The sequence below is a fragment of the Rhinopithecus bieti genome, unplaced genomic scaffold (assembly GCF_001698545.2).
Source record: "Rhinopithecus bieti isolate Rb0 unplaced genomic scaffold, ASM169854v2 scaffold_70802, whole genome shotgun sequence".
In the NCBI taxonomy this organism is placed as follows: Eukaryota; Metazoa; Chordata; class Mammalia; order Primates; family Cercopithecidae; genus Rhinopithecus; species Rhinopithecus bieti.
The window spans coordinates 927,835-943,827 of record NW_016827192.1 but is presented as its reverse complement, the minus strand read 5'-3'; the positions used below and the strand labels follow the sequence as shown (position 1 = coordinate 943,827).

At 40.9% G+C, this 15,993-nt stretch overlaps 1 long non-coding RNA gene across 1 annotated transcript in view; it reads left to right on the top strand.

Moving 5' to 3' along the window:
* Window positions 1–15,993, top strand: part of LOC108523220 (uncharacterized) — a 195,412-nt gene that overhangs the window by 163,323 nt on the left and 16,096 nt on the right. The window contains exon 3 of the long non-coding RNA XR_001883760.1: window positions 4,127–4,272. This is a non-coding gene — a long non-coding RNA (uncharacterized LOC108523220). The remainder of the gene's footprint in view (window positions 1–4,126; window positions 4,273–15,993) is intronic.

The following is a 15,993-nucleotide window of genomic DNA, read 5'->3' as shown; positions in this document are numbered from 1 at the left end:
TTGTTGACTGACTAATAGTAATTCGGGTTATTGTGGAACTTGATTTCTACTTCTATCCTGTGTCTTGAGCATATAGGAGGTGTCTAGTCAATACTTGAAGCATTCAGATTTTTCCTGTTAATTGACAATCTTTTGCAGCCAGGAAGGTGCCCTTTGATTCTCTCTCCTGAGAAGTGAGCTAGTTGGGAAATGGAGACACCAAGTCTAGCTTTCTTTCTGCTTCTTTCTACTCAGAAGATCTCTCAGTGCCTGGCCTTCTTTTTCCTCCCCAACATTTACTCTTATTCCTGCCTCTCGTCACTGCTTGAGACCCTGAGATGGTCTTAGAAACGACCCAGATATCTTAGACCTCTCATGCAGTTTCTTCCTTCACATCTCCCTACCTCTAAATTTTTCTCCCTTTTTCTTCATCCCTAAACTCTGTTTTTCTCCTCTGCCTGAGCTCAGGGTTCCCTCTGCTCAATCAGAGGTCAATTCTCGAATGCTCCATTTCTCTTATCTGACACCCTCATCAGCTTTGCACCCCTTTTTGCAACCCTGTCCAGGATAATATCATGAAAGCAACTCCAAACACGTACCACATACGCCCCGCCCAAAGCCCCGTAGTATTTAGTCTTTCCTTTTTAGCAATCTGCACCCTTTCTACTGCCCTGCCCCTATTCTTGTACCTTCCCAGCCTGCAATGTAAGGCTCACACATAGATGCAAAAGATTGCAGAATAGGCAACAATGTCACCTATACTTTTTACTGGTACTGTGTGTCCCGAGTGTGTCTCCTCAAACTGTAGGTAGGACTTTTAAAATTTACTGTAATTCCGACTTCAAGAAATTCTAATTAGCTTTAGGTTCTGCCTTGTATTCTGGTACTATACCAAAGGTGCTTTTCCCTCGCGTCCATGTCTTGCTAACTGCATTTTCTATGCGTGTGTTTTGCTTATTCTTGAGCCCCATCAGAATGGCCTCCAATCAAATTGACTTCAGAGACTGAGTTCAGACAGAGATCAGACAACCACTCAATCAGGGAAGATATGGATGGAATTCAGACATCGGGGGAGGTATTTGATAAGATGGCTTCTAAACATCATCTCTTTTGAGAACTGCTATTCTCCTTAAACTGGTCATGCAGTGTAGGAGTTTTTCCTTTTCTTTTGTGTTTTCCACTATACTAAAGGCCATTTGCCCCACCGAGGAGGTGCCTAACTCTTGGACTTACCTGTGATAGTTAAAGAAATAGTGCTGCTCAAGGGAAAGAGAGGAAAAGGCCGCAAGCACACTTTGGATTTATCTGATCAGCTAATGTGTTAGACCAGGAGATCCCTCAGCAGGAGTTAAAATGCTCTGTGTGAGGATGTCACATGCTGCTTTTGTCTACTTTCTCCTTTTGGATCCCAGGTTGTTCATAGACTCAAATAGTCCAAGAGCTACAAGGATCCCAAGGTTATTTCAGTGCAGGCAGCCTCCATGACTGGCCCTCCATTTGACCAAAGAACGTCCAGTGACAGAGCCCTCACAGCTTTCTCCAGACACAAAGTGACCTTTCCAAATCCGGACTAAACTACTTGAATATTTTCTTACAGTGGATCAAAATATTTCTCTTTGACGTGTCTCTCCGTTAGTTCCATTCTATTTCCTGAAACTGGGCGGAGCAAATCCCACCCTTTTCTAATTGAGAGTCCTTTAAATATTCGAAGACAGCAATTACAGAGTTGTATCTTTATCTGCCTAAATATTTCCAGTTCTTCGAATTCCTCATGACATGGTTGCTTCTACATCTTGGTTGTCCTATTGTCTGGGTCCTGCATTTTTCCTGGTGTGGGGTGCAGAGCAGAATGGAATGGTCTGCCAATCCAAAGGAGAACAAGACTCTCCTTCCCTCACACTCATTTTCCTGTTTCTCCACTCATGACCCCATGTCCCTCACATGCTCCAGACCCTCTGATACTTCCTCCTGTAGAAGTAATTCTGGATTTTGATCCTGTCTTTCACAGCGGGCTTGTCACTGAAGGTTCTCAGTTTTAGATCTATTTGTGTGAAAGGGAAAGGGAATGTTTTGTTTTGTTTTGCAGCTTTTCTTGATTTCTCTAAATCCTTGTTGCTGTTTTTTTGTTTTGTTTTGTTTTTTTTGTTTTTGTTTTTTTTTTACTTGACCTGACTTTGTAACAGGGTTTAATTATCTTCAGGGCAGTTTAACCCTTTCATAGTCAGCCCTAGGCCCAACATAGGTCTGAGAAATATTTATTGAGTTTATGGTTCATAGCAATATCATCAATTGACATACCTTCTTCTGCTTTGTCATCATCCTCATCATCATCATTATCATTTAAGTGGCACACAACTTCTTTTGCTTAAAGTTATTGCTGTCTTTTGCCTTTATTCCTGTAATACCAATGTTCATTATGGAGAAGGAACTCATAAAGTAGCTGCAACAGAATCAGAGACTCGTGCAACCTCATGTATCATTTCCAGTGCACTAGCAAGTGGAGCTAAGATCAGAACCCAGGGTTCCCGAACTTCTCCTGCCCCGTATGTCTAGACTACGTTCTGTCTCTGGAGAAAAGTGGGAGTGACACTCACTGATCATCCTCAGTACAGGACAATGAGCCACACCATTAAGGAGTACTGATTGGCTCCCCCGCTGTGAGAACAGTATGCTGGGTGTGACACAGACAGAGAGACCCAGACCGAATCTGTGGGAGAAAACTGGTCATGATGTCAAATGTGGAGGAAACAACCAATAGTCCTGGTGGGATGCTCTCTATTTACCAGTATAGTTAGTGGAATGGAAACAAGGAAACTTTCCAGAATGACAACTGTGCTCTGCCACTGAACTGTAGGTTAGCATGTGGTTTGTGACATATTATTTCATGTTGCCACCATACCAGTTGTGAGATCTTGCTTGTGAAACTAAGTTAACTCCATTTTATGGACAAAGAAACTGAGGCGAGAGTGGTTAATTGAGCATAAAATAAGTAGCAGAGCTAGGTATCAAGTCTAGATCTGTTGAAGCCTAGAGCTTGTTTTGCCACGTCACATTGTCTCATTGACTCTTCCAGCAGTCCTGGCAAGGGAGCTTATAATTTCAGCAAAACAAATCTCAGACCAATTTCCACTGGCCTCTGTTAAATTCGACTACCTTTCTGATGTTGGTGGCAGCTCTGTGCTGAACCATATGTGAAGACTGAACTTGGAATAAAATAATAAAGCTCCATTTATTAAAAACCACAGCTACTTCATGAGCTGTTTCTCCATAAGCAACATAGACACTACAGTAATAAAGATTTAAAAATAATAATAACCATAAGCAAAAGAAGCTGTGTGACACTAAAATGAGGAGGAGGAAGAGGAGGAGGAGGAGGAGGAGGATGACAACGATACCTGCCAGAGTGGGTTAGTATAAATGAGACCGTGTTCCTCTGGAGAAAGATACTATTTGGACATACAGTCTGTTTTCACTAAGGTGGGAAGCAGTATGTGTCCAGAGCTCTAGAGAGACTGAAAGGCCAAGTGTCCACGGTGGCAAGAGAATCCAGGAGATTGGACCATCATGTCTTTTACTCAGAGAGTGGAGACCACGCCTTATCTCTCAGAACAGCCCTGTGTGAACATCCGACTTTATGATACATTGTGATTGTGATACAGGACTTCCCATGCAGCGCGTAAGCCATGCAGGCTTATTACTCACACCATACTCACCTGGACCCAGAGACCTCCAGGCCCTGAGGACTCCGTCTCCCCAAAGTATTTTCCTGAGAAATTACAGAGGACCTCATCCGTGCAACTCACACAGAGGCTGTTCTTCGTGGCTGGAGCTGGACTCCACGCCCTCTGGGGCACATCCTTGAGTGTGAGCATCTTCTCTCGCCCTCCTCCCACCCAGGCACCGTCCCAACTGGGCACTGCCTTGCCATGCCCCACATCTCCCACAAGGGGGAGCCCCCGGAGGGCAGCTGGGGCTGCGGAATTTTGGAAGCGCAGAAGTTTTCTCCTCCTGTCCTGTAACTGGTTTTCACTCACTCAACTGAGAGATTTCTTTGTTGCAATGATGGGGTCTAAGATAACACTTCTGGAGGCTGCAGGCGAGAAACACAGCTGATATCATCTTTTATTATGTGTTGTTATTTGCCTAGCATTATAAATTAAGGAGGAAAAGTAACAAAGAGCTTGAAGACATGCACAGCTCACAGGCCCCGGGTGGAGGCTGGCGGCATCAGACAGACAGAACCAAGACATCTGAGGGGCAACCAGGAGGTGCGTGTGGCTGCAGAGCACACAGGTAGGAACCTGCAAGAGGACAGTCGTGACGGGGGGAGGAGTGGATGGAGCATTCACAAAAGATGGTCAGCAGAGATTAAAGGGGAAAGGCAGTGCAGAGGAGTTGGGAGACGGAGGGAGAGAGGAGGAAGGAGTTCCAAAGGAGTGCAAAAGAAAAAAATGTTTGCAGGGTGTGATGCAAAAGGCTCACCACGGAGTGGGAGAGGGAGGGTTTGGAAAGTAAATCAGAGACATAAGAGGGTTTGAAGTTGGTTCCAACTCGGCCACCCCGGAAACTTCACAAGACGTGAGAGGATGGGAGATTGACACTAAAGGCTCAGTTGCACAAGAAAATTCAAAGTGAGTAGGTGTGCCAGAAAGTCAATCTAATCATTCTGGTTGTGTCATATAGCCACACCCACTCCGGACTTTAACCCAAACTAGAAGGAACTCTGGTCTGAGGGTGTTTTCAGGTCCTCTCCGCTCGGAACTCATGTTTCACACTTTCCCTTTCTTCTTTCGGCTCTTCCACAGTCGTTCTAGGTATGGATTAGGAGTCAGAAATTCCGTGTTCTAGTCCAGGCTTTGCCACTTACTGGTGATATTCGCTTAAGAAAAGAAATATCTGAGTTTCCTTTTCCTTTGTCTATAAAAGGAAGATAATAATATATTACTTATGAGCCCTACAGGCTTTTTCTGAGGGTTGAATAAGTCAGATAGTGTGAATGAATGCTCTTAATAGACTACAATTGCTAGTTAAATAAAATATGGCATTAATAATAATTAATCAGTTATTATATTCTTCCTATCCTCAACAGCGGATTTGCCTACTGAGCTGTGGAGAAATATATATATGAAGAATAAGATAATATATAACATATACTTTATATAGATATATTAGCCTTAACCTACTATCTGTGGGAAAATTTAGAATATATGACTCTATTTCCACAGCACATGTTAGAGTAACCTCTTTGGCAGATAAATAGGAATCTTTGTGTTCTTACCTTTTAGCCACCATCAAATGTTCTTTTCCCCGACCTCGGCTACAGTTTTATATTTCTCAAACATGCAGATAATGATTGATGGTGTCTGCCTGGCTACCTAGATGAGTGATTTTTCTGTGTCCTGGATGCTGCTGCCGGAGCAAATGTCAAATGTCACACCGTGTCTCAGGCACATGATCAGACTAAATATGCTGGGAAGAAGCAAATAAGAGGCTCTGTTAATCAGTTAATCATCCCATCACTATATTCCTTGCCTGAAATGTGTGTGTGTGTGTTTTTTTTTTTTTTTTTTTTTTTTGGTCTGGGTCATTTGTTTCTTAGTTCATTGAAATGTCTTGAATGGAAAATTGGGTTCTGCACACTGGGTCTGGCTGGTTGAGTCTGGCTGTGAAGACTGAAGTTGGCTTTGATGCCTATAGATGCACTCACCCTTCGCTTGGGTTCCAGAGGCCATGTGGTGTATGGGGAAGGCAGTATAGGTGGTGGGAAAATCACTTGACTTCTCTTGTTCATCTGTCAAATGAAACTGTTACCATCCTTCCTTTGTGCATCCAAATGTAGATGTAAGGAGCACATGAGATTATACTGCACACACCAACAGTTTGTAACTCTCCAAGTGCTGTATAATTGTGAGGTTTTATCGTCATTATTCTGTTGCATGTTTCTTACTAGTGATTTACCCATATTTCACAATTTAAATTATTTGAAAAGCTGTCTTTCCCCAGCTGTTAATATATTCTCTTACTTTTTTTCATTTCCACCAATCAACTGATAAATCAAATATTTATAGAGATGCTAAATTTGTCATATACCTACTCACCGTCAGAAACTTAGTATCCTATCTAAATCACATGAATAGATGCACAATGTGTACATAGACTATTTGTATTCTTCTAAAAAAAACTAAATACATATATACATCCTTTTTTGTGCATGTGCCCATTCCCCTTTTAATAAAAATATATGTAAATATGTATTTGAGCAAGAAATGTATACCTACATCCACACACAAAGCATCTTCACTTAGATAGCAGATTTAATGGGGAAGAGGAACAAACACATCACTCTATCAGCATTGCAACTATTTTAGAGGAGTCCAGAAGTGACCACAATACACAATTCATGTGGTAAAAAAAATCATGGATCAATTTCTGCCCTGTTCCTAGTAATGAATATCAATATCTTGCCTCTTCTAGACAGACTGTCAGCAGCTTCAGATATTTTAAATGAGTTTTAAAATAAATATGCGAAGTCAATTATTTTGAATCTCATCTGGAGCAATTAAAAAACATCCTGACATTTAAGGTGATATTTTTTCCCAAGTAAAATAATTATAAATAATACTAATTATGAGCAAATCATTCAGTTACTCTCAGTCTGGTTCAACCTTTAGGTTAATAAACCAATCCATTAAAATCCATCTTGCTCAAAGGACCAATTTGTTAAAAAATGTAAAGACCTTTCGCCAGAAGTATGATTGATATTTTCTTTAACAATAATCAGAGCTGTCTTTCCCAGAACAGAGTATGGTCAAGTGATTAGGTATAGAAAACGGGTGTTCTTTTATACCTCTCTTGGTACTACTTCTCAGATAGGTACAAAATGATATTGATGATGATGAAGATGGTAGTGATAATGCACAAAATTAAAACTCTAATGTTAAAGAGAGTACCTTAAAAAGATGTTTGAAAGCCTCAAGACAACTGATCACAAAACCCAACTATATTACTCTTCATGCCACAAACAGAATTTAGATATTCCCCTCTGCCTCTAGTGTTTCATTCTCACCAAAGGTGTAGGGTGGAGATCTGCAAATGTGTCCCATGGGCCAAATCTGGTCCACTACCTGTTATAAATAAAGTTTTATTGGAACAAAGCCCATCCATTTATTTAGATACTGTCTTTGGCTACTTTTCTACTATAGAGGCAGAATGGAGTTGTTACGACAGAGACCACATGGTCCACAAATCTTAAAATGCTATTATCATTCTCTCACCAAAAAAAAAAAAAAAGTTTGCCAACCTCTGTGTTATGTCATGGGAAAAAATACTCATCTTTGAATTTATAACAGTAGCTAATATTTGAATAGCACTTTAGAGTTTATAAAGTCTGACCATGTTATGTATTATTATCTTCACTTAACTGATGAAGAAATTGCTGACTTTTCTTTTTTTTTTTTAATTATACTTTAAGTTCTACAGTACCTGTGCACAACATACAGGTTTGTTACATATGTATACATGTGCCATGTTGGTGTGCTGCACCCATTAACTCATCATTTACATTAGGTATATCTCCTAATGCTCTCCCTCCCGACTCCCCCTGCCCCACGACAGGCCTCGGTGTGTAATGTTCCCTACCCTGTGTCCAAGTGTTCTCGTTGTTCAGTTCCCACCTATGAGTGAGAACATGTGATGTTTGCTTTTCTGTCCTTGGGATAGTTTGCTCAGAATGATGGTTTCATGAACTAATCCTTTTTTATGGCTGCATAGTATTCCGTGGTGTATATGTGCCACATTTCCTTAATCCAGTCTATCATTGATGGATATTGGGTTGGCTCCAAATCTTTGCTATTGTGAATAGTGCTGCAATAAACATACATGTGCATGTGTCTTTATAGTAGCATGATTTATAATCCTTTGGGTATATACCCAGTAATGGGATTGCTGGGTCAAATGGTATTACTAGTTCTAGATCCTTGAGGAATCGCCACACTGTCTTCCACAATGGTTGAACTAGTTTACACTCCCACCAACAGTGTGAAAGCTTTCCTATTTCTCCACATCCTCTCCAGCATCTGTTATTTCCTGACTTTTTAATGATTGCCATTCTAACTGGTGTGAGATGGCGTTTCATTGTGGTTTTGATTTGCATTTCTCTGATGACCAGTTGCCAACTTTTCTGTAGTCATTCAGTCATAAAGTGGTGTAGGGAGGACTTGACCTCTAAAGAAGGAAGAATGCTGCCCCAGTGGCAGCTTTCTAGAAGCAGGAAAGGAGATGGCTCTCAAACTGCAATAATGGCTACCTGTCTCTTTTATCCACCTAGATGTGACCATTGCCCAAAGACAGTAGAGAAAATAAAACTCTTGACATTCTTTTCTCTCATTATCTGACCTTGGCCGGGGTGATTTTAGCCTTGTCTGCTTCTATGTCCTTATTCTCATAACCAGAGTTATACTAATAAACAGAAAGGAAAGCAAAGTGGTTTGCAGTCAAAGCTAAACTTTACTGCATCAACTCTCACTTATCCATACTGAAAGGAATGTGTCCACGCTGAAACTGGCACTGTGGCATGAATATTCCCAAATAGCAGATAACAGAAAAGTCTTTTTTTTTTTTTTTGGAATACACTATCTTTTAAAACTTTGCATTTTGAAACAATAAATCCTCATTTCTTTTTTTTTCATTTTATTCAAGTTAATATCAAAATTATATTTTCCCCTCTGAGCTTAGGACATCTGTTAGCAAAGTGGGCCCCGAGGTGCTAGATATCAGGTGGAAGGATGCCTGGAATGAAAACCTTGCCTTTGAGATTCATAGATATAAAACAACAATTGTTTGCTGGGACCAAAGCTTTTCTTAATCTCATGTTTTCTTGGAAAGGGGTGAGGGATAAAATGAGATACATAAGAATAAGAAATTTTTACATTGAATCTTCCCTCAATATTCCAAGCCAAAGATAAGGATTTAAACAATTGAACTAATTCAATTTTTTCTTCAACCAACTTTTATTTTGAGTGTCCACTGTGGCAGGCACTGGTAAGAGTTGGAGTATCACATTGACTAAGAAAATTGATTAGAGAAACAAACATGTGCCTACATGTTATTAGAAATAAGCAACGGGATGGGAGCACGGATAAAATCTTAGGTATGCTCAATGGAGAAGTCGTTCTTCCTTAGACAATCACAGAGGACATTATGGAGGAAGTGGCATTTTGTGAGACTTGAAGAATACACAAGTGTTGGGCATCTGAAAATGGGAGGGGTGGCATTCTAGGAGGGAGCAAAAGCATAAGAGCAAAATGTAGGGTTTGGATGTGTTCAAAAAATTGTTCGGTGTTTGTGGAACATATGGTTATATGGAGATAGAAGAAGACAAGGGAGGTAAAACAGCATGGAACCAGATTCTGGAGGGCCTTGGATTGTAAGTTAGGAAGTTTGGTCTTTATTCTGTAGATAGTGAGAACCACTGATTCTTTGTGTGCAGGTGAATTACATGATCACACCTGTGATTGGGAGTAGAATGTGACTTATATTGGAAAAGAGCTTGGAGGCAGGTCACCAGAAAGATGCCAGGTGAAAAAGTATCTCCTCTACCTTGTACTCTAATTGCAAGGCTGCTTCTCTGTCACAACCCTGACTATTGTAGGTTATAGCACTGGCTGAGGACTTTCTGAGGGCATTTATTTAATGACATGCCAGTGGCATTTACTCATAAAACCAAAAAGCCATTGAGGCCAGAAATAGGGGTTTTGGTTACTTCCCCAGACAGGATGCAGTTTGGGTGATTACACATGTGATTCATCGAGGTCGGGAAGCAAATCCTCTACAAACAAACACCCCTCCCCTCCAAGCCCAGTGACTCATGGCTTCATCAGTTTGATCCATGGAAAGCTCTTAAGTTCAGGCAAAATTTGAGGTATAAGGTTAAATCACAAATCTTTAGCATTTATCATGATAAGAGAAATATTTTTATTCAGTCTTTCAACCATTCAAGCAATAAACATTTATTGAACTCCTATTGTTTTAGAAACAAAGCATATGGCATTGTAAAGCATAGTTCCTGCCATAAAAGATTCCCCAGCTTAACTGGGAAAACAGATATAAACAATAAAGAGAGTATCCTGTAAGTATTATTATAGAAAAATGCAAACAGAACTAAAGGATCAGAGGAGAGACACATAGCTGCTTTGGGAGGGGACAGGTGGCATTGGAATTGGGTCTCAAAGAATAACTATCCATCATTATTCATTCATTATTTTGACAAATAATTATCAAGCACTTACTATGTGCTAGGCACTGTTCTAGGCATGAGATTTCATGCTTTTGTGGAACTTAAATTCTAATGAGAGAACCCAGATATTAAGCATAGCTGGGAATCAACCAACCAACTATGTACCCTCAGGGTCTTTACACTCTTGTAAAGGTACGTTTCAGAGAGCAGCAACTAGCACCTTGTTTCAAGCAAGAATAGATGCAAAAAGAAGCATGGATCTCGCTCCCTGGGAGAGACTGGAGAGAGAAACCTCAGGTTTGGGATGCCCAATTTGAAAAGAAGGCTTATTAATAGCCCTGAATTAAGATGGACAATTGCCCTGACACTCTTTGGCTATAGTGGATAGGCATAAGTTGGAGACCATTCTTACGTGGAAATTCATAGCATTCGGTCCCCTGACATTCTGATTTTGTAGTATCTATCAGGCACATGGAGTCACTGACTAGGGACTCTGGGTACAGTTGTTTGGATTCACTAATAGATTCTTGGTACCTTCAATCTAACAGTTTTGCAGTGGTTCAGTGCCATGAAAATGAAAACCTAAGACACTGGCCACCTCCTTGCTTAAGTAATATTCAGGTCAAATTCTGTAACAGCCCACTTCGGTTTGGAGGTCATGCTTGATTCTCATTTCATCAGGTTTTCTAAAATAACCAGGCCATGAGGTGGTTATTGTTATGGTACTCATTGGAATGGGATTTGACCTATATAAGGCAAAGAACTAGGACAGAAATAGCTCTTCAGCCCATCACAGGGTTGGAGAAATCCAGTATAAGCAATCGTAGTATCACAGAGCTGGAAGGGCATCAAGGTGACTTAAGGCGATCCTGGCATCTGCCTCTAGGCCTGTCTGGAAATTTAATGTAAATTCTAGAACTCATTATTTTAACAAATGCATACAAACATACTCATCTTGAATAGTATAGGTCCTTTCAGGGTAGTGTTGCTGCCTAGCCTTAGGCAAAACATCTTTGAACCTCCTGTTTCATAGCAGACCTAAGAATCTACAGCATGTTCTTTCAGTATACTTAGTGGAAGAAATTCATTGTCTTTGGAGGCTATTTTGTGTTTTCAAAAAAAACCCAAGTGCCATATTCAATTGGTCCAGCTGGATGATACCATTGTTGATTAAAAATGAATTTAAGGCTGGGAGCGGTGGCTCACACCTGTATTCCCAGCACTTTGGGAGGCCAAGGCAGGGAGATCACGAGGTCAGGAGTTTGAGACCAGCCTGGCCAACATGGTAAAACCCCATCTCAACTAAAAGTACAAAAATTAGCTGGGCATAGTGGCACATGCCTGTAGTCCCAGCTACTCAGGCAGCTCAGGCAGGAGAATTGCTTGAACTCAGGAGGCAGAGGTTGCAGTGAACCGAGATCATGCCACTGTATTCCAGCCTGGGGAGCAGACGTCATCTAAAAAAAATTAAAAAAAAAAAAAAAAAAAACGAATTTAATATGCACTTATAAAATTGTAAGCTGACATTTTTGTTTGCCTCATAACTGGTTCAAAGGGACTTACCAGCAATTGAAAAAATAATAAGTAGATATTTTCCTAGATTGCTGATTTGGGGGTATATGAAGCTCTGGCAAGTTGTACAGTTCCTCCCTCCACTTATTGACCTTACTTGAGGTCAAGGAGCATGTCCTGTTTGCCCCAAAAGACCCGCCTATGACAGAGGCAGATGCATGTGGGGACTATTTGTTAAATGAATAAAAAACAATAATTTCAGTACTTTATAGTCAGATCATGATTTTGTTCATTTTATTTTTTTCATCAAATATGAATCCCATGATCACCTCTTACCTTAAGGTTTATTAGCCAGCAAAAAGCAAAGGAAGCAGTGTTTGGTGGATAGAACACTGTTCTGAGAAGAAAGTCAGGCTCTAGGATAAAATCTGTTATGAGTAGAATGGGTGGCTTTGGAAAAGTCTGTGTCTCCATCTTTAAATGAAAGGATTGAACAGATGGTGGGAAAAGGTCGATTTGAGGAACAAACTCTTGAGTAGCTACTTTGTGCCTATCTCTATATGCATGCTGTAGGGGAGATTCATTGTTATTATTCTTATTTAGAGACAGGGTCTCACACTGTCACCCAGGCTGGAGTACAGTGGTGTGATCATAGCTCACTGCAGCCTCAAACTTCTGGGCTCAAGTGATCCTCCCAGCTCAGCCTCCCGAGTAGCTTGGACTACAGGTGTGTGCCATCACACACAGCTAATAGTTTTATTTTGTGTAGAGACAGGGTCTCACTATGTTGCCTAGGCTGGTCTTGAACTCCTGGGCTGAAGTGATCCTCCTGCCTCAGCCTCCCAAAGTGCTGGGATTACAAGCATGTGTCACCATGCCCAGCCCACAGGAGATGTTATTAAGGTGGGTTTTTTTTTGACTGAGGCTTGCTCTGTTGCCGAGGCTGGAGTGCAGTGGCATGATCTTAGCTCGCTGCAACCTCTGCCATCTGGGTTTAAGTGATTCTCATGCCTCAGCCTCCTGAGTAGCTGGGGCTACAGGTACACGCCACCACACCCAGCTAATTTTTATATTGTTAGTAGAGACAGGGTTTCCCCATGTTGGCCAGGCTGGTCTCGAACTCCTGACCCCAAGTGATCCACCTGCCTCGGCCTCTCAAAGTGCTGGGATTACAGGTGTGAGCCACCGCACCCAGCCATTTTTAAGGTTTTAGTGTTGGTCAGTACTCTTGTGTTTGCAAGTGAAAGAAACCCAGCTTAATTTAGTTAGTTAACAAACCAAACTCTAGAAAGGGCTGGGGTATACCGGGCTCCAGAAATTACTAGAATCAGGGACCCAGGCACTTCCTCCCACTTTGCCTTAAGCTTCTCTCTCTGGGTCAGCTTTATTCTCTTAGACCTTCCTCCATGAGGCTGGAAAAATGTGCAAAACCTCTGGGAAGTCCTCTGAGCCAGGAAAACAAGATAACATGACTGGCAGCTGCTATAGAACCCTAAGGTTGGATGCAGAGAAGGTCAGCTCCCCCAGAGAAAAGGTTGTTACACAGCCAAGATAAAATAGAGCCTTGCTAAAGCCTGCCTTCTCTTCCTGCCGCCTACTCTGACCCTACTTCTCTCAGCTCCACAAACACTGGTGACTTTCTGCTCTCCTTTCAAGACTCTGTTCAACTTTGCTTTCTCTGAGGCCTGACTGGCAGGGCAGCACTGTCCCTTCTTGTGTATGCCCCCAAGGCACCTGAACCCATCTGTACTGGGGAAGTACACCTTGCTGTATTGCTTGTCCTGGTCTCTTTACAGATTCTTCTTCCCATGAGTCTGAGAACTCCTCAAAGGCACTAACTAACTGCCTTCATTGGTTTTGTGCTACTTTTTTATTCAATTATTTATTTATCAGTTATTAACAGTTTACTATGTGGTAGGTTCTGAGGATTCAAAGAGAAGTAACATAAGATTCCTGTTCTCAAGGTGGTGAAGGTCATGTGGGAAATGCATGATAAATAGACACTGGCAGTACAAGACAGTGGGATGAATCCATTACAGATGTCAGCACTGGATGCTATAGGAGCACACAGGAGAGTCTCCTTCCTGGAGCAAGGATGGCGGTTGAGAATGCCAGCAAGACCTTCCAGGACTGCCCCTGGCCTGAGTCCTGTTGAATACTCCTGAGCCTTGTTGTGTGGGGCCTGAAAGAGAGCATTCTCTGTGGTAAGAAAAGCACATGAGGAAGTCAGGGGATGCCCCAAAGAGCAACATAATAACAGGCTTATGTTTGGGTGTGATAGATAAGACAGAGACACATGAAGTAATTGGACAATAAGACAGTTTCCAATCAAGTACCAATTTTGCAGTACAATGAACTACGAGTATAGAAGGGATCACCATGGACTTATTCTGGAAATCTCTCAGAAAGTGTGGGTTCTGACTCACCTCATGAGAAATGACAGGGCTAAATCTGAGATTTAAAAAAGTCCGGGTTTCAATCTCACTCTGCCAGGTATTAGTCTGGTGATATTTTCTCAATCTTTAATTTATACATCATGAAATGAAGACACTAAGATTCAACTCTCAGAATTGTATCGAGGATAAAATAAGACTTATAAAATGTAAAGCACTACACAAATATAAGTTGTTCATTAAAACTGTTTATCTGTAAAATAGAGAATTCTTCATTGACAAAGATATTTGGATGATAGAAAAAGATGTATAAGTATACTTACATGCAAAGATACAATATTTACATTAAGAAATATTTTAATTTTACTTACCGGATAAAAATCTTGGTTAATGCTATTGCAAAATGCAAATGTGTTAATGAGTTGACTGTGTATTTTTATGCATTTCTGACTCTTAGGATAGGGCAGAAAATCAGCCCTTCAGGATAGGCCGTCTGATTCGGTGGTACGTGTGATGTGCTAGGAATTAAGTAGTTTTCAGGTGTGCTAATTTTGGGGTAATCTCTCTCCTAAGCAAACTGCATTCTTATAGACAGAAGTTTTGCTTGAGGATTTCTGTCTTAAAATAGAACTCTAAGTGGTGCAACTTTCTTTTCACTGTCTCCATTTCCTCCTCTTTAAATGACCATAAGCAATGGCAGCATTTTAAAGTCACACTCATGCAAGTGATGTTTAGAGAAGTTTGATTTCATTAGTCTTATACTCTGGTCAGACGTAGGCAAGGGCAAGGAACATCCAACAGATACAGAATGACCCACTAAAGGAATCTGAACTCTTCTGAGTGCTTTTCAAAGACTATGGGTGAAATACTAAAAGGTAATTGACACAGTGTGTTCAGGTATGCAGTGTAAATGATCCTTCACTCCACGTGCTCTATCAGTTCTAGACAGCCCTTGGCTATCTTGTGGGAAGAAACCCCTGCTTTGTCTCCCTCATTCCCACTGCTACCAACACTGAGCTGATCATTATAGAGGAGAGTGACTCCAGTGCTTTGCCATGTGACTGTGAAGGTGGCCCTGAAAAGCATCAACAGAAACATTAGAGATTTGTCATTCACTCTTGCTTAATGATGAATTCAAGGAAGCTAAAAGTGGAGGCCCATCACTCCCAGCTATAGGCTCGAAGTTACGGCCAGTTGGTAGTCCTCTTTCTCCACCCACTACTCCATCCACCTGGACCTAACTTCTAAGAGCTGCCTTTCTAAAACTTATGTAAGGAAGGAGAGCATGACTCTTTTCTTGGAATATGAAGTCTGAGATATCAATACAAGTTCTCCAAAATAAGGAGGCATTCTAAAGGTCAAACAAATTTAAGAAATCCTGAATATGTCTCCACTGGACATCCAAAATGCACATGAGCAAATCTAAGGTTGTCAAATAAAAATAATACAATAAAGTGAAATAAAATAAAACATTTGAACTCAGCTTTTCTAAAGTTATTGGACTTTAGAACTGTTTTATTTAGTAATGCTCATTAACACCTTGAATACTTTCTTGCTTCTAATTAATAAGAAGATAATGTTCCTTAGAGAAGTCTCAGCTAATAGTCCCTCTTGAAAGCTAAAGTCCATGCCTTAGACTGAAAAAAAGTTGAACATAGCTTGGATAAATCTTATAATTGAGGAATACATGCTTACCATCCAAGGGTTCTTTTTAATAGCCCATTCTTTATTAAATTGCGGGTTTGCCAGGGAGGTAGGAGGGTAAATAAGTAATCAGCATTTGGGCCCATTCCTTATTCAGAAAAAAAATTCCTTCTTTTCTATTACTGGCTAGATCTCATGGAAAATCCCTTGAAAATGCTGAAATTGACTTTT